This window comes from Rosa chinensis, chromosome 1, assembly GCF_002994745.2.
Source record: "Rosa chinensis cultivar Old Blush chromosome 1, RchiOBHm-V2, whole genome shotgun sequence".
NCBI lineage: Eukaryota > Viridiplantae > Streptophyta > Magnoliopsida > Rosales > Rosaceae > Rosa > Rosa chinensis.
The window spans coordinates 19,439,511-19,458,070 of NC_037088.1; the positions used below are offsets into that span (position 1 = coordinate 19,439,511).

Genomic DNA, 18,560 nt, shown 5'->3' on the forward strand with positions numbered 1-18,560 from the left:
TTTTTCTTTTGTGATGACTTTGAGATACCATCACTTCCTACACTTTTGTAAAGATCATTTCCAACTGAACTTTTTCTATAAATATAAAATGCCAGATGAAATTTTTTACGTACTAGGGGAAGGTCACTGTGACTTCATGAGAAGGAACTCATGTACTACAACCAGAAGACATGTACCAAAAAACAAAAAACAAAAAAAAAAAAACATGTACCGCAATCTTTAGAAGGAACTCAGTTCTCTATAGGTCTTTTTTTAACATTCTCACTACCTAAATTTTGTAAACAAGTTAAACACTATCATTTATACCAAAAGAAAACAAGCTACAGAAAGAAATGCTAGGCGTTTCCAAAGACATTTTTAATACACATCCATGAAGTACTTTAAAACTACAAAAATCTTAGTAAGCATACATATCATCACTAAGATCAGACTTTTGCAAGTACCCAATCTCTTCCTTGTATTGCAAAACTACAGGTCAAAAGTACAGAAAAATTATATAACATTTAGCAGATACAACATGAGACCATGACATGATCACTAGAAACAGTCCAAAAATTGCAAATGTTGCATGGGAAGTTTAGTTCCACAAAACGAAAGCCTTAATGGATCTGAAACATGGATTTATACAATATAATTTGACCACCTAACTGCATACAAAAGAACACTTTCCTGGAATACCAACATCAAGTCCAATGACCTAAAACGGTGATTAAATTTGTGTGGTTGAATATTCAAGAGAGATAAAAGAGGACCTGGAAGAAGGTAATATTTATCCAAATAGAAGGCAACACAAAACAGATCATTCATGATTGTTTAGCCTAAAACAACATAATCTCCATATTACACTTGAATAACCAAAGAGATTAAATAGCATTTAGAAATTAGAATGATGTTCTTCCACAAAATTTATGAATGTCACTATCTATAGATAATAGAATTAAGACCAATATGAATGAGTATACAGCACAATGATTCACAAAAACATCAAATATAACCTAAAGACAGATATAATTCCTTTTAACTATTACACCAGCCAAACTAAAAAACTAGATCATCAGCCATGCATGAAGAACAAGATTTCGGCTACAAAAGTAAAAGCATAATTCTCATAGAAATTTAGAAAAGTCACATTGGAAATCTACACCACAGTTGGCTCCTTGAACATCTTGACCCATGGAAACTGGGCAGAAGTCACTGCAGATAATGCCCGACCGAAAATGTCCGCGAACTTCATCACCCATATATCTTCCTCATAATTGCTATTGGAAATAGTCATATTGATTCAAGTTAAAATTCAAATCTAAATCAAAATAATATCAAACTAAATCAGAAAATCGCATCCGGAAAAGAAATGTTAGATTAGAACCAACACAATTCACCAGAAGTTGGATCAGCTCCGCCGAGAGATCGTTCACTTCAATCTTCCCCGCCGCCTCAACCATGGTAACCTTAGGCTTCTTCGGTTTCTTCGACTTCGACTTCTTCTCCTCCCCAGCCTTGGCGTTCTATGGCACGGCCTCCATCGAGAGATCGTTCACTTTAATCTTCCCCGCCGCCTCAACCATGGTAACCTTAGGCTTCTTCGGTTTCTTCGACTTCGACTTCTTCTCCTCCCCAGCCTTGGCGTTCTATGGCACGGCCTCGTCATCGCTGTCTTCACCGTACTGGTTGTTGGACTGGAGCTTGGGTAACGAGAGAGAGAAGATTTGAGGTCCGAGATTTTGAACAGGTTTAAGGGCAGCATCGGAATCAAAAAAATTTAAAACTAACTTTTTTTAACATCATCTTATTATTCATAAGGACTAAATTAATATTACTAACAATTCATAATGGACCTTTTTATCAAGTGGGAAACTAGGTGACCTTTTTATCATTTCACTCTCTAAAGTGACCTTTTCCATCATTTCCCTTTAAAAGAATCATTTAATAGGTATGAGTAGAAGAAAATAAGAAAGTAATTAAACCTAGCGTATGGTGGAAGACAATAGGAAGAAGTAAGAAATATGAGTGGCAGAAAACAGGCAGAAGATGAAGTAACCAAAAAAAAAAACAGAAAAAGAAAAAGGCAAAAAGGAAGAAGTAAAAGAAAATATGAGTGGGATGTAGCCTGCAAAGAAAAACACATAAGAAGGACTCGAACTAAGGTTGGCTTGATGGAAAGCAAAGCATTTTTGCCAACCGTCAATTGACCTCCCCCTTAGACGTTGCTTATACCAAGAAACTTATAATGTAACGATGTACGTAGATCCGCCACTGCCTAAGAAGGCAATAGCTTTTCCACTGTGTTGATAATGATTCTTTTAACAGCAACATCACCCTTTGTGCCACTGCAACTTGAAGACCCAATTGTAGGTCCTGCATCTTTAAGTCAGCCCTGACAAAATCAAGGTCCTACATATTCAAGTTAGCCTAAGATCAAGCTTCCGCTGCTCCTGTAAGTGAAACTCCTCCATCAAATGCAATTCTAATAAGTTTTATTTGATTCCGTTTTTAGGATATAAGAAGAATGAGAATATGAGATGATGAAGAAGGGAATGATGTAGAAGTAGTTAGGAAAATCGCTTAAGAGCATCTTTAGCAGACTCTCTATTGTGGCTTCTTAGCTATTTTGGAGAACATGTTTAGCTTTTTATCTATTTTAGCAGCTGCACCAGACTCCTAAGTGGCTCTCTATTATAACTTTTAGCTATCTCGCTCCTAAATATAGAGAGCGGGATGCGACTCTCTATAATTTAAAACATTCCTTTTAAGTTATTTTATATAATTTATAAATACATTTAAACTATTTAATATTTATTTAAAAAATAATATAAATTCAAAACTAGCTAAAATAGAGAGCATTGATGCAAACGTAATTCTAAAGTGGCTAGCTAAAATGACTTTTTAATTATTTTGGCTAAAATTTGACTAAAAAATGGCTAGCCACTTTAGAAATACATCTGCATCAATGCTCTCTATTATAATTAGTTTTGAATTCATATTATTTTTTAAAGGAAGGTTAAATAGTTTAAATGTATTTAAAAATTACATAAAATAACTCAAAAGGAATTAAAAATTACATAAAATAACTCAAAAGGAATGTATAGAGAGTCTCATCTCACTCTTTATATTTAGGAGCGAGATAGCTAAAAGTTATAATGGAGAGCCATTTGGGAGTCTGGTGCAACTGTTAAAATATATAAAAAGCTAAACATGCTCTCCAGAATAACTAAAGAGCGAAAATAGAGAGTCTGCTAAAGATGCTCTTATTGTATTTATTACTCTAGAGGAAAGATAGGAGATTTTGGAGTGGACAGTTCAAAAAATGGGATCTGCAGTCTTGCTCACATAAAGTACAGTTTTAAGGGACTATAAGGACCAAATGTATCTCAACCACATGTATTAATTTAAAACCTGAAATTATAATAGCTTAAAACTGTGCATTTGTTGCGGCCGTCATATTCACTTGTTTCTTAGTCCCTTAAGACTTGTCCCTTAGGTGAGCGGGCCTCGGGACATCTGAAATGCTTAGGCACATTAATCAGGAGAGAAATTTTATTTACGCATAACCAATTACTTACCTCTTTTTTTAACCATTTTTAATTACGCTTTTACCCTCCACCAAATTGATAAGAAAAAGAAATGGTTGAGGGTTTACGATAGGACCTGCCTCAGATTCCAAGATTTGAGGTGGCCATGCTTAAGAATAACTTTATCGAAAACTCGGCTTCTTGAAATCTTAGGCTACCCTGTGGGACCTACCTTAAGAATCACTCTACCAAAAATTCAGCAGAATCACTTTTAATGATGGACTACCCAAAACCTATTGAAAAACAATTTACACTTCTAAATTCAACCACCATCCTCAACTTTTGGAGCCTACATGGTTCTCATAATCACGACTAGCTTCACTGATGCGGCTGAAATAGCCTCACAATTTAACCCTGCAAAATGTAGTTGTCAGTATAGGATAAGCAGGGATCGTTCAGTCCGGGGATTGTAGGGTACACCTACACAAAAATGTCAATTAACAAATAAAAGAATAAAATGGGGGGTTTTGAAATTTGGTTCCTAATCTACTTAAAATAAAAACAAAACAAATAAATCTATATACAATGATCGACTTCCCCAACCTAGACCAATACCACTTGGAAATTACTAAGTGTAAAAACAAAAAATTCATTTCAACATGCTACAAAAATGTGCCCATCTTAAATGCCTAGATAAGAGCCCAAATGAAAAGCCTCAGCGGATCAATCCATTTATTTGATTCGTTCTAATGTAGGCTTGGATCGGAAAAGTCCTTACCAAGCCTAATACTACTAATTTTCGAAAACACTCAGCGTAATTCTTTTAACTAGTAGTATTATCTAACCCTCGAATCAACTCACACGTGCAAATTAACCATTACACATAGAATTTAACACGTAATTTCCAGAATCATTTAATCATTAAAGCATGATTTTTACCACCCGTTAGAACTAATTACTACTTGTTTTAACTCAGCGTCTTAACAAATAACAATTACTCTTGGCAAATTAAGCAAACACACAAGAACACTTAGCGTGATTCTAGCATGCAAACTTATGAACCTAACTCTGAAAATTACCTAAACACGTAAAAGGGCACAAGATTGTAACATGCATCATAAAAGAATTCTCGAAATTAACTCAATAATAAACTGAAAATCTCAAAAATATTAATAAAAATATTCTGAAAATTCCGTGTCTCCAATTACACAACTCGCAAATCGAAACACACAAAACCGAAATAAAAATTGTAAGTAGAGTCATAGTTACAATTTGAAGCTTTCCTCAGCGGCTTAGCAACACGGTGATGAACTCGTCTCTGCTATGGTGGTGGAGCGTCCTTAACTCAGCACCTTAGAGCTTTGTAGATTGATGGATGGATGGTGTCACGGTCTTGTAGGTGATGGAGGTTTGAGGAGTGAATTGGGGAGAGTCTCGGAAAAGTTTTTGGCCAGGAAGTGATGCAAATTCAGTTCTGGACATTGCCTATTTATAGGGGAGCATTGGTTGACTTTTGTCGATCATACCCTTCATCATTGGACGGATGGGATTGCATCGTAATTCCTTTAATTTTCCAACTGAAACATCTCCTTTAAGGCCTTAACTCCTCTCATAATGGGGCAATTCCTTTAATTTCCAAGCTGAAAAATCTTTCTCTTATTTATTTTCCAGTTGAAACATCTTTCTCTTTTATTCCTAAACTGAAAACGTCTTTTTCCTTTATTCCCCAACTGAAAACGTCTTTCTCCTTTATTTCCCTTATTCATTGCTTGGTCAAATATCTTAATGCTTTATTTTATGACTCCATCATTGCTGTTTCCAAGAGTTCCACCAGACAAAATTTCCTACAACAAGCAGGAGAATACAGAATTTTCTAGAGAAAATAAAGGGAATTAAAATGTAAAGACCGCAAAAACAGTCGATAGTGAGGAATCCTGATCGAGCTAGGATTTTTCATGAATTTTACTTTTTCCACCTATTTCACTCCAAACACTCAACAAGACTCTCAAAATGACTTAATGACTCAAAACACTAAACTAAGGGAGAAACAAGGCTAAAATGAGGCACATAATCAATAATATCGTCACTTTTTTGCTCCTATCAACTACTCCACACTTAGCTTTTGCTAGTCCTGTAGCAAAACAAAAATACAAAACAAAACAAAGACTCGACAAAAAACAAGTAAATGACTCTACTTCCCCTAACTGTTGTCTCAGAGACTCCAAACTCTTGGCTTTCACGTTAAACACTTAATCAAAATCGCATAGATAATTCCATAGTTAATAAACATGTGACATTCATATGACTAAGCAAGATATGGAGAACTTAAGTTATACAGTGAATGATATCATGTTTCGAACAAGTCCAATCCAAACTCACAGGGCATACTCTCGATTTTTCTCTCAGAATTGACTATGCTTAAAAGCTTCACACTCAAGTATATGCAAGAGAACAAATTGTAAGGCAACAAACAGCTTGCATATTTCATCAATAAACGCATTTTGTGAAGAATTTTTAAAGACCTCATGAAATGACTAAGTGCACAAATGGACCTAAACCATAAGCTCGACTGCGTACTTGACTCCACTAACCAAAGGCTGCCTATCTCAAGGATCAAGTAAGCACTTAAAACAGGTTGTAATGGGGCTAAGCTAGGGTTTTCGAAATGAAGATTAAGGATACAAAAATCCAGAGCATATATGGACCACCTTATGTCACCATTTTTGTGGGCCAATTATCATTGTTTTGGGCCCAACCTTCACTCTAACGAACATGGAAACGGACAAAGGCCTAATTTTCAACTTTGAACCTTCTACAAATCTGAAAGTCCAAAACCACACTTAAACAATTTCCCAAGAGTTTTCTTTTCAATTTTTCTTCTCTTTTGCCATTTTTCTTTCTTTTTTTTTTTTTTTTTTGCATTTTCTTTCATTCATTTTTCACAGCAATCTTCTTTCTTTTTCTTGGTTTTTCCCCACCCCACACTTGTCTTTCATCGTCATCCCTACACACTATGTCATGCTCTACTAAGTCCCTAAGACAAGGGTAGAGATATCCTGTACAAAGCTCATGGTAGGGTAGTGAGGGTGATGAAACAAAGGTTTTCAATGTAGGCTCAAAGGGGTTCATTCTAAAGAGTCCCACGAAGGACACAATTGGGGACACATGCTTTTTTGGCTATGGTGGTTACCCTAATGCCTTCTATCCTATCCAGGATCAGGGCATATTATGACATACAAGTTTTGACAGTCACAACAACCGAGTTCTAGTATTCTCTAGTCCATTAAAATCTATGGCACATGATCATTGGATTTCAAAGAATGATGTGGTTTTGCAAATACAGCCATGAAATTTTGGATTTATCAATAAGCACTCGAAAAGAAAGTATTTTAGCTCAACAGCTCACTTAGGGTCAAATGAATTAGACTTAATCCTAGCATGCTTAATGAACCAAGTTACAATCCTATCTCAAATCTTCATACAAGCATAACAACGTCGATTAACCACAGAATTCAATTAAGTCTATTTCGATTGTGAAAACCTTCAGCCATGAATTCAGAGACATGTTCATCCTAGACCTTAGGAGCATCCTAAGACTCAAACAAACAAAAAGACTATAAAACCAATTTATTTTTTATTTTTTATTTTTATTTTTATTTTTTTTAAAACTGAAATAAAGGTGTAAATTAAAATAAACTAAACTAAAATAAAAGTGTAAACCCACCCCACACTTAAAATCTACATTGTCCTCAATGTAGGCAAGAAATATGGTATATAGACCCTAAATATTGGGGGGGGCTACGAAAATAAGGGAATGGTAAAATAAACAAACAATAAACAAAGACACAAGTACAATTCAACCTAAGCAAGTGAAGGAATAGAAATGTCAAACTCTCATTGATGGCTCCTTCACAGCTTCGGTTGAAATAGGTTGCCTCCCACTACAAAAAAGAATTGCAATGGCTTCACCAGTTTGCATCGGCGAGAATTTGCCGTCGCCATTGCTTATGCTTTAACTTCGGCAAAACTTCGCCGTCGCAAGAATATAAGAATTATGCTACACAGTTGATGTGCCGTCGCAATAAGGGTGGCAAAACCTGCTACTGCAACCAATTGCCGTCGCATAAGGGCATGAGACGGGAGACAGTCGCAAAGTTTTATCTTTCTTCTACGAAACTCTGACCAACAAAAATGTAAAAAACTTCGCTCCCTCTCACTTCCTTTATCTTTTTCCGTCTTCTCTCTCCTTCCGTTGCCATAACCCTTCCATCATCCATATCACCATGACCTTGGAATCCACCGTCAGTGTCTTTACTGTTCACTCCATTGCCACGCACCATCGCCAGGACGACCTCTGCCACACCTTCATTTACCGGTTTCCTGTATATGAAATTCCACATCCATCATTTCGACCGGAACCTCGTGAAGAGAGATCTCATACTCAATTCAATGGGCATTTGACTAGCCTCTCAGCTACCCGTGAATCTACCTCGCTGATCTATGGTCTCTATCTAATCTAGGGTTTCTAATCCATGTTCCAGATTTAGTTTCTTTTTTTTTCTTTCTGTTTAGGTTCTTTTTGATTCAGGGTTGTATGATAATGGTTTGAGTTTAGCTCTTTATATTCCAAATTTGATTTAAAGACTTTATGAATCCTGTTTCTTATTCTTAAATAGAGGTATGATTCATTGATTTTGACTTGGCATGTCTAATTGAAGCCAAGGGCTTGGGTGGCGTTTATGAGAAAGATGTGAGAAAGGCTCTTAATAGCAGATCTCAGAAGCTGAGGTGAAAAGGGTCATTGGCATTCTCATGGGTGAGTTAATAAGCAAGATTCAATCTTTTTCATTGACCTATTGTCTAATTAGTGTTGCAAGTTTAGAACTTTGAGATTATATTGGAATGTTTCTGTTCGATTTTTTGGGACGCGTATCTCACTATACTTGAAGCACAACTCAAAAACTATGTTGTAATTCTGAGAAGTTTGATTTCAAAAATATTGATTTGGATCTTTTATTGTGTATGTAAAATGATACTGAAACTTTAGTGCATTGAGGGATACACAAATCTCCCTTATATATTACCATGGTTCTCAAGTCTGGTAAGATGTATGTCTGGTGATGTTTCAAGGATTGCATCAATGGAAGTTGGGTGAAAATCTTTGCACCTAATCTACAATCTATTACTTTGTGCTCTAATGCCATTACTGAAAACTGTTCAATACAGAGCTTTCCTAGGCTCGAAAGATTTGTCATGTGGTCTTGGAATAGAGGTCCCATATTACAAAGACGAAGATTAATGGTGCTGTCGATCTTCTTATTGGTTCATCTCAAGTTGAAGTTCTTACCATATCTTATAAGTACCTACAGGTTAACTTACCTATCTGTACAATTTTGATCATGCTAGCTTCCTTCTGTCAGAAATTTATTTTGAACTAGGTGGTCTACCATTCTTATTTATGAAACTTGAGACTTTGAGGATTAAGAATCCCTACTGCAGGTTGAACAGAAGATATATCCCAGATATAGCATGCATGTTCAAGAGCTCTCCCTTGTTTTAGCGACTCTTTCAAAGGAAAACGAAATTATGTACGTTTTGCCTTATATATGTTCCTGTGGATAGCTATGTACCATCTGTATAAGAAATTGTTTGCTAATGTGTTGTCTCCTTGTTTGATTTCTCTTAAATAGACTAGTTAATTCGTTTCTATATATATATTTGGGAACCAAATTTCCTTTATGAAAAGTATTATCCTCCAGGTGCTTGTGAGCTAATTAGAGCTGGATGACATAAAGGAAAAAGCACTTGAACAGCAGCAATTTGAGTTCTGTATTATGCATTAACAATTTCTACGGTCATCATTGAATTGGTAATTCATTCTTCCAATCTTCCTAGGAAATCTATAGGAATAATAGAGACATATAATTGTAGAAATGATACTTTGTCATTTTGTTATCATGCCTTATTATGTATTGTCTAATCACTTAATGAATGTTGTTTATAGTACTGAGGATTAGCATGATATGTCAAGTCATCATATGCAAGATAAGAGTCTCAAGCACTTTGTGTAGGTAATTATCACAGACCACGTACAATAAGTATATGTTTAGTAAATGTAGAAGCAGTTTGAACTTTAGACTAATCACCAGTTACTTACACATTTGTTGGCTATAGTGATTTTGAGTTCTAATTGTAAAATTGTATTGCAGGTGTTCATTGAGACGTGATGGAACTTGTGGAACATAATCCATTGAGGCAATCCTATTGGATATGGTTCAGGTAGAGGTAAATGACTCCTATGATATTTGACCAAAAAGTTAACTGATTTTCTAGCTAGCCTTCTGTTTTTTCAATAAATACTTATGTTCTATTGATGCATTTATATGATTGGGAGTTGTGATAACTATACTATTAGCTATTCTTTCATCAACCTAGAGACACATATACTATTATGAGCATGTCCTGTTTGTAATTTGAGGCCTATGCATGTAACTTGGAATTCTATTTACAGTGCATGTAACTTAGACTTATGCATACGAATTGAATAATTTTTCGTGTTCCTTCAGGATTACTCACAGCAGCCCCCTATTCAGGAACTAATTGGAAGGGATCTTCATGATATATAATGAATGGAAATTCAGACATATTTCGAGGTAAGTATGGAACTATGGATTTAGCATTCTTCAAATCAACTACTCTAGCTTTAATCGAAGAAAGACCTGGATTTAGCACAATATCTATGTCATGTGTACATCTCCCATTAATTTTCCAGCTTTTTGTTTCTTTAATGAATGCTTGAAGATTTCTGACTTTCTGTTATAGGAGGCTTGCAACAACACTGGAGTAATTGGTACATGAAGTAGATCGAGGAAGATCCTTGAAAAGTTCATCTTGAAGTAGAGGAAAATAACTAACTTGTAAAGCTTAATTATCGATCTTGTAAATTTTGGTAGAAGTTTCATTCATGAGGAAAAGTAAAGTGTAACATTTCCTTTTATATAAGCTTCATTCCTTTTTGTATAGTTTTCATTCATTTTAAAAAAAAAAAATCAAAATTTTTTTTATTCATAAATAATATTTTTGCGACGGCATTTTTGCTGTAGCAAATGACTTTTGGCGACGGCAAAAAAATTCAGTAGCTGTTGGTGGCGTCGCCATTGGTATTTGTGACGGCATTTTGCAGTCGCAAAATTCTTGTGACCGCAAAACATTTGCCTTTGCTAATAGTCTTGCGACGGCGAATTGCCGTGGCAAATATCATTGGCGACACCACCAATTGCGTCGGAAGAATTGCCGTCGCAGAGCCGTCGCCAATGCTCTTTTGCGACGGCAAAAGAGGCTTTTGCGACGGCATTGCGCCGTGGCCATTGCAATTTTTTTTTGTAGTGTCCCATGCAGCGCTTAATATTTATAGTCCTTCAGCCTGAACTCTTCTTCTTGTTCACACGTCATGGGGTGCCTCCTAGAGGGGTATCTCCTCCAATGTGTGCCCCACCAAGGACTTATAGTAGGGCTTGAGACGATGCCCATTTACCTTGAACTCCTTCCCCGTCTTCTCACTCTTGATCTTTATAGCACCATGAGCAAACACATTTGTAACTATAAATGGGCCAACCCAACGAGAACAAAGTTTACCAAGGAATAGCTAAAGTCTGGAATGGAATAACAGAACTTTCTGGCCCACTTGGAAGCTTTTTCCGCGAATCATTTTGTCATGGTAGGCCATTGTCTTCTCCTTGTAGATCCATGAAGCATCGTAGGCCTCATTCCTAATCTCCTCAAGCTCATTTAGCTGTAGCTTCCTATGTAGGCCCGGTTCATCATAATCCATGTTGAACTTCTGGACAGCCCACCAAGCCTTGTGCTCTAGCTCCACTGGAAGTTGCCATGCCTTTCCGTAGGCCAACCTAAAGGGAGACATCCCAATAGGCGTCTTGTAGGCCGTTCTGTAGGCCCACAACGCATCATCCAATCTCTGGCTCCAATCCTTCCTTGTTGGGCCCACTGTCTTCTCGAGTATCCTCTTGATCTCCCTGTTGGATACCTTTGCTTGGCCACTGGTCTGAGGGTGGTAGGGCATGGACACCTTATGGGACGTTACCCCATACTTCTTCAGCAAAGCCTCGATTGTATGGTTGCAAAAGTGAGAACCTCCATCACTGATTAGCACACGTGGCACTCCAAACCTGGAAAATATGTTAGTTTTCAAGAAACCTGCAACCACTTTTGAATCTTTAGTCCTGGTGGCTTTTGCTTCCACCCACTTTGATACATAGTCCACAGCTAATAGTATATATAAACAACCATTAGACGAGGGAAATGGGCCCATAAAGTCAATGCCCCAAACATCAAAAATTTCTACATTTATTATTGGGCTCATGGGCATTTGATCTTTTGGGCCAAGATTACTAGTCCGTTGGCACCTATCACAAGAAATACAAAACAAGTTTGCATCCTTGAAGATAGTGGGCCAATAAAATCCACAATCTAAGACCTTCAAGGTTGTTCTACGAGGCCCAAAGTGGCCTCCACAAGCCTCACTATGGCAAAATGACAGAATTGACCTATGCTCAGACTCTGGGACACATCTCCTAATGACTTGGTCACTACAATGTTTCCATAAATAGGGCTCATCCCAAATAAAGTGCCTAGCCATTTTCTTCAATTTATCCTTACTATCTTTGGAAAGTGTGTCAGGAAATGTCCTAGTGACTAAATAGTTAACTATATCCACATACCAGGGCACACTAACCTCTATCCCAAAGAGCTGCTCATCTGGGAAAGTTTCCTGTAGGGGCTGGACGTCCTCCTCATGTACTATCCTGCTCAAATAGTCCGCCACCACATTCTCGCTGCCCTTCTTGTCCTTGATCTCTAGGTCAAACTCCTGAAGCAACAGGATCCATCAAATCAATTTGGGCTTGGCCTCCTTCTTGATCATCGGATATCTCAAGGCTGTATGGTCAGAGTAAACAATTACTTTAGAGTGCAATAAATAAGAACGAAACTTATCTAAAGCAAAGACTACAGCCAAAAGTTCTTTTTCAGTGGTGGAGTAGTTGAGCTGGGCGTCGTTGGGGGTCCGAGAAGCATAGTAAATAGCATAGGGCTTCTTATCCTTCCTCTGGCCCAACACAGCTCCAACAGCATAGTCTGATGCATCACACATAAGCTTGAAGGGTAGACTCCAATCCGGAGGGCATATGATGGGGGCCGTGGTCAACAACTCCTTGAGCTTTTCAAACGCCTTCTTGCAATCCTCATTGAACACAAAGGGCACATCCTTTTGCAATAGGGCACACATAGGTCTCGCCACCTTGGAGAAGTCTTTGATGAACCGCCTGTAAAACCCTGCATGGCCAAGAAAAGAGCGTACCTCCCTCACAGTTGTGGGGGAGGGTAAGTGACGTACAAGATCAACCTTAGCCTTATCTACCTCAATGCCCCTAGCAGATATTATGTGTCCTAACACTATTCCTTGTGTCACCATGAAGTGACACTTCTCCCAATTCAGCACAAGGATAGTTTCTACACACCTCTCAAGTATCAATCCTAGATTCTCTAAACAAGTATCAAAATCTTTACCGAAGACACTAAAGTCGTCCATAAAGACTTCAATAATATTTTCAATGTATTCTGAGAAAATGAAAAGCATACATCTTTGGAAAGTACCTGGTGCATTGCATAAGCCGAATGGCATGCGCCTATAAGCAAAGGTCCCAAAGGGGCATGTGAAGGTCGTCTTCTCCTGATCCTCGTGAGCTATGCAGATCTGGTTGTACCCAAGAAGCAATAGTAGGAATGGCCCGCTAAGCGCTCCAACATCTGGTCAATAAAAGACAGGGGCATATGATCCTTCCTCGTTGTGGCATTCAGCTTCCGGTAGTCGATACATACCCTATGACCAGTGACTAATCTCTGGGGCACTAACTCATTATCCTCGTTCTTCACCACTGTCACCTCAGACTTCTTGGGCACCACTTCCACTGGAGAGACCCACTTACTATCAGAAATGGGGTAGATCACCCCACAATCAAGCAACTTGATCACCTCGTCTTGGACCACCTTCATCATGGGCGCGATGTAGACGTCTTTGGGCTTCTCTTGTGGGCTTGGCGCCATCTTCTAACAGGATCCGGTGGACACACGTGGTTGGGCTGATCCCCTTGATATCTGCCAGAGTCCAACCAATGGCAGTCTTGTGCTTCTTCAACACGTCCACCAACTTTCTTTCTTGCTCTACCTTCAGCGTTGTTGATATGATCACTGGGAGGGTCTCCTTTTCTCCTAGGTACACGTACTTCAAATGCTCAGGGAGTACCTTCAATTCCAACTTGGGTGCCTGAACAATAGAGGATAGCATTTTATTAGTAGAAACCGGAATTGACAAATAGGAAATTGACCTCTTTATAGGCTGACCCTCCAGTGAGGCCACAATCTTGATCACTCTAGGCTCCTCAATTTCCCACTCAACCTTGGGGATAGGTTCCCCATTTGCATCATATCCGACCCCCTCCTCTAGGGTCAGAGCCAATTCATCCTCAACCATTGCTTCAGAGAAAACCTGCGCGAGTGAATCAACTACATCAATAGCAAAGCAAGGTTTCAAATCAGAAACAGGGTACCTCATGGCTTCAAGAATGTTGAAGTGTATAACATCACCATCAAACTCCATGGTGAGAGTCCCTTTGTACACGTCGATTTTAGTTCTTGCAGTCCTCATAAAGGGACGCCCTAAAAGTAATGGAGTGGTATTTAGGGGTGATTCCTCCATGTCCAATACATAGAAATCCGTAGAGAATATCAGATGGTTTACCTGCACAAGAACATCCTCAACATACCCTTGAGGGTATTTGTTAGACCAATCAGCAAGTTGAATGATAACATTATCCCTCTTAAGAGGGCCTAGACCTAGGGACACATACAAATTATGAGGCATAACATTTATGGATGCCCCTAAGTCTAACATCACATTTTCAAACCTGGTATCACTAATGATACATGGAATAGAAAAACTCCCTGGGTCCTTCAACTTTGGGTGTAGCTTCCTCTGGATAACGGCTGATACCGTCTCGCTCATTTTCACCAACTCCTTCTCTCTTGTCTGCCTCCTTGTGGTGCATAACTCCTTCAAGAACTTGGCGTATTTAGGCACCTGTTTGATGCACTCGATCAAGGGCATGTTCACTTGAACTTTCTTGAAGATTTCCAAGATCTCTTGATCAGATTTATCTTTCTTCGTCTTGGCAAACCTGCTTGGGAAAGGTATAGAAACAACTGGGTTAGTCTTAACTAAACCACTAGATTTAGGAATTGTACCTGTGGGTGCCTCAGCTTAGGGCAAGTCAACTTCCACCCTTGATGTAGCTGGGTCCTTCTCAACATCCTTTTTAGACACCTCCACAACGTCTTCTTCTTCATCATTATGGGCCGCTTGGGCCTTCTTGTAGGCTCTGGGAGGGTCAACTAGTACGCGCCCACTCCTAGTGATGATGGCTTGGGCGTGCTCATTCCTTGGGTTAGGCACTGTATTGCTTGGAAGTTTCCCTGTTTCAGTAATCCGGCCCATGAAATCCACCACTTGGCCCATTTGATTCTTGAGCTCTGCAATATCCTTTGAATGGGTCGCCTGTCCTAACTCCAAAGCTTGAGTAGCCGTGTTAAGTTGTTGTTGCCCCGCAGCAAGGGACTGCAATAGTTCATCATAATTAGGGGCACTAAAAGTATTAGAAACAGGAGGTGGAGGGACAGAATTGGGAATACCAAAAGTTTGAGGTACCTGAGGCCTCAAAAACAAACATGGTGGGCGCTGAGAATTTTGACCTGGGCCTTGAGGTGGTCTCAAGGTGTTATCATTGTTGGCCCAACGAAAGTTGGGGTGGTCTCTGAGCCCAGGATTGTACGTATTGGAGTAAGGGTTGTACCTTGGGCCTCCTTGATACCCTAGGGCGTTAACAGACTCCCATCCTTCTGGAGAGGCAAGCTGGGGACATTTATTAGTGGGGTGCCCTTGAGTCGAGCACATCCCACACACTTGAGCCATTGCTCCTCCTCTATTAACGTTTAAGACTTGAGACAACAAAGTAGACATCTTGTTGACCTTGTCTTCAAGGGCTGAGTTAGTGGACACCTCATGTACCCTCCGTTGAGTGGAAAGCTCCCCCTCATATTGTTGATAGTTTAGTGCACAATTAGTAAGTAGCACCTTGGCATCAGCAGGTGTCTTATCCATAAAGGATCCTCCAGCAGCAGCATCTAACAAACCACGCTCATTAGCGGTGAGTCCTTCATAAAAATAGGTAAGGAGGGACCCCTCACTCATCCCATGGTTAGGGTATGATGCTACAAGGCTCTTAAACTTGTCCCAATAATTGCAGAAATTCTCCTCATGTCCTTGCGTAATTCCTCTAATCTGCTTCCTCAAAACAGTGACCTTTGAGGCAGGAAAGTACTTCGTAAGGAACTCACCCTTCATCCTTTCCCAAGTGTTGATAGTCCTAGCAGGCAACTCAAATAGCCAAGTCTTGGCCTTGTCCTCCAAAGTAAAGGGGAATGCCTTCATCTTTAAGATATTGATATCAGCTCCTTTAGGGCACATACTCCCACAGACAAACTTGAACTCCTTGAGATGCTTGTTGGTGTCTTCACTACTCATCCCATGAAACTTGGGTAGGTGATGCAGAAACCCACTCTTTAACTCAAAATCATCATTAAGCCCCTCTCCTAGTTGTGGATAGGCAATGCATAAGGGCGCAACACCCCCACCTGTAGGATTAGACAGTTGCCTAATAGTCTCAGCCATTGGAGCCTGTACTTGCTCAACACGGGCGTGCTCTTCCTCTTCTTCCTCTTTAGTAACCTCTTCTTCCTCTTCCAAGACTTGTTCTTCTCCTTCTTCAGAATGGTCAGGTTTGTTGATATCCTCGGTTGATCTAGTTGAGGAGTTATAACCTGAATAGCTAGAGTCCTGAGAATCCCTCCTTTCTAGAGGAGGGCGGTTTGAAAAAGTGAGTTCTGTCCTTTCCTAGCACGTTCCAATTTTTCAAAGAGCTCCTTAGTCTTATCAGAGACAGTGGACATTCATGGACCTTTAAGACCAAATCAAGTGTTAGTAACATGTACAAGGTTCGAAATACAAACATTATGTCTTTCCTACTTTCTAAGTTACTTTAACATTTACATACTTAGGTACTGGAACAGAGGACCTCGTTTGTGCAATGGGACTATAAAACAGCTACCCTCGACAAAGTCATGTTTAATCCAATATACCTTAAGCAGGTCACACAACATTTTTTTTTTTTAGTTTATTATAAACATAGTTAATATCTCAATTGATTCCAAGTTGTAAGTCGAGCCCAATAGAAACCACTACTATTGGTGAGATACGATATAGGGATAGTCGCCCAGACATAAGTCTCTTTCCTTTGTTTCAGAAGGCCGAATGGCCAGATTAAGAGGTAAGTGAGAGGGAGGACTCATTTTAGTGATACTACGGAGGCTACTCCCTCATTGAGGTTTAGGCCGCTATCGGCTACTCCCACATAGTGGTTTAGGCTCATTCTATAGTATCTCTGAGATCCAATTGAACCCATCACCCAGGGTCCCAATCTAAGACACCATCCGTATGCGCCACTTACTCAGCTGGGAAATTAACTTATGTGTGAGACCGTTCTCCAAGTGCTAATAAAGGCCGCCCTCAACCTCAAGAGACCTCAGCAAGGTACTAATGAAGGGTTTAGGCCAATATTAACAAAAAGGCCCTTGTCTACTCATACGATTTTACACACTTACAACAATTAAGTATTTAGCTAAATTCATAACCTAAGTATATTAATCTAAGTGAAACACATAGAATTTACAACATGCTAAACAAAAAAAACTCATTCTACAATTTACAACATGCTAAAAAAAAATTCTAAGTGAAACACATTCAATTTACAATATGGTTAAAAAAAACTTCTACAAATTGTACAACAATGATAAAAGACATGCTTAATTTCCTAACACTCATAAAACTTAAACTAAATCACAATTAAAGCTTGGCCTAACCGAAATCGCAATTTGTCACCATTCCACAAGTGTAGTCCAAAAATTAGCATGCATTCTATATACAACAAAATCGATGACACTTTAACTGCAAGGGATTTTAACAATCCCCGGCAACGGCACCAAAAATTGATGCGACTGAAATAGCCTCACAATTTAACCCTGCAAAATGTAGTTGTCAGTATAGGATAAGCAGGGATCGTTCAGTCTGGGGATTGTAGGGTACACCTACACAAAAAGGTCAATTAACAAATAAAAGAATAAAATGGGGGGGGGGGGGGGGGGGTTTGAAATTTGGTTCCTAATCTACTTAAAATAAAAACAAAACAAATAAATCTATATACAATGATCGACTTCCCTAACCTAGAGCAATACCACTTGGAAATTACTAAGTGTAAAAACAGAAAATTCATTTCAACATGCTACAAAAATATGCCCATCTTAAATGCCTAGATAAGAGCCCAAATGAAAAGCCTCAGCGGATCAATCCATTTATTTGATTCGTTCTAATGTAGGCTTGGATCGGAAAAGTCCTTACCAAGCCTAATACTACTAATTTTCGAAAACACTCAGCGTAATTCTTTTAACTAGTAGTATTATCTAACCCTCGAATCAACTCACACGTGCAAATTAACCATTACACATAGAATTTAACACGTAATTTCCAGAATCATTTAATCATTAAAGCATGATTTTTACCACCCGTTAGAACTAATTACTACTTGTTTTAACTTAGCGTCTTAACAAATAACAATTACTTTTGGCAAATTAAGCAAACACACAAGAACACTCAGCGTGATTCTAGCATGCAAACTTATGAACCTAGCTCTGAAAATTACTTAAACACGTAAAAGGGCACAAGATTGTAACATGCATCATAAAAGAATTCTCGAAATTAACTCAATAATAAACTGAAAATCTCAAAAATATTAATAAAAATATTTTGAAAATTCCGTGTCTCCAATTACACAACTCGCAAATCGAAACACACAAAACCGAAATAAA

General features: G+C 38.6%; 2 long non-coding RNA genes across 9 annotated transcripts; one reads left to right on the forward strand and one right to left on the reverse strand.

Annotated features, from left to right (window-relative positions):
* Positions 1-851: 851 nt before the first annotated feature.
* LOC121050957 lies at positions 852-1,518 on the reverse strand. 2 transcript variants are annotated; one of them, XR_005804541.1, is made up of 2 exons: positions 1,380-1,518; positions 852-1,259 (listed from the first exon to the last, which is right to left on the reverse strand). It is a non-coding gene; the product is annotated as an uncharacterized LOC121050957 (long non-coding RNA). The 2 variants fall into 2 exon arrangements; XR_005804542.1 differs by having other exon boundaries at positions 1,367-1,518.
* A 5,877-nt stretch (positions 1,519-7,395) lies between these two features.
* Positions 7,396-10,578, forward strand: LOC112182134. Of its 7 annotated transcripts, none has more exons than XR_005805400.1 (8): positions 7,396-8,012; positions 8,228-8,325; positions 9,009-9,097; positions 9,269-9,378; positions 9,514-9,580; positions 9,719-9,794; positions 10,076-10,162; positions 10,332-10,578. It is a non-coding gene; the product is annotated as an uncharacterized LOC112182134 (long non-coding RNA). The 7 variants fall into 7 exon arrangements; XR_005805398.1 differs by having other exon boundaries at positions 7,396-7,702; positions 8,736-9,097; XR_005805396.1 differs by having other exon boundaries at positions 8,736-9,097; positions 10,332-10,576.
* Positions 10,579-18,560: the final 7,982 nt, after the last annotated feature.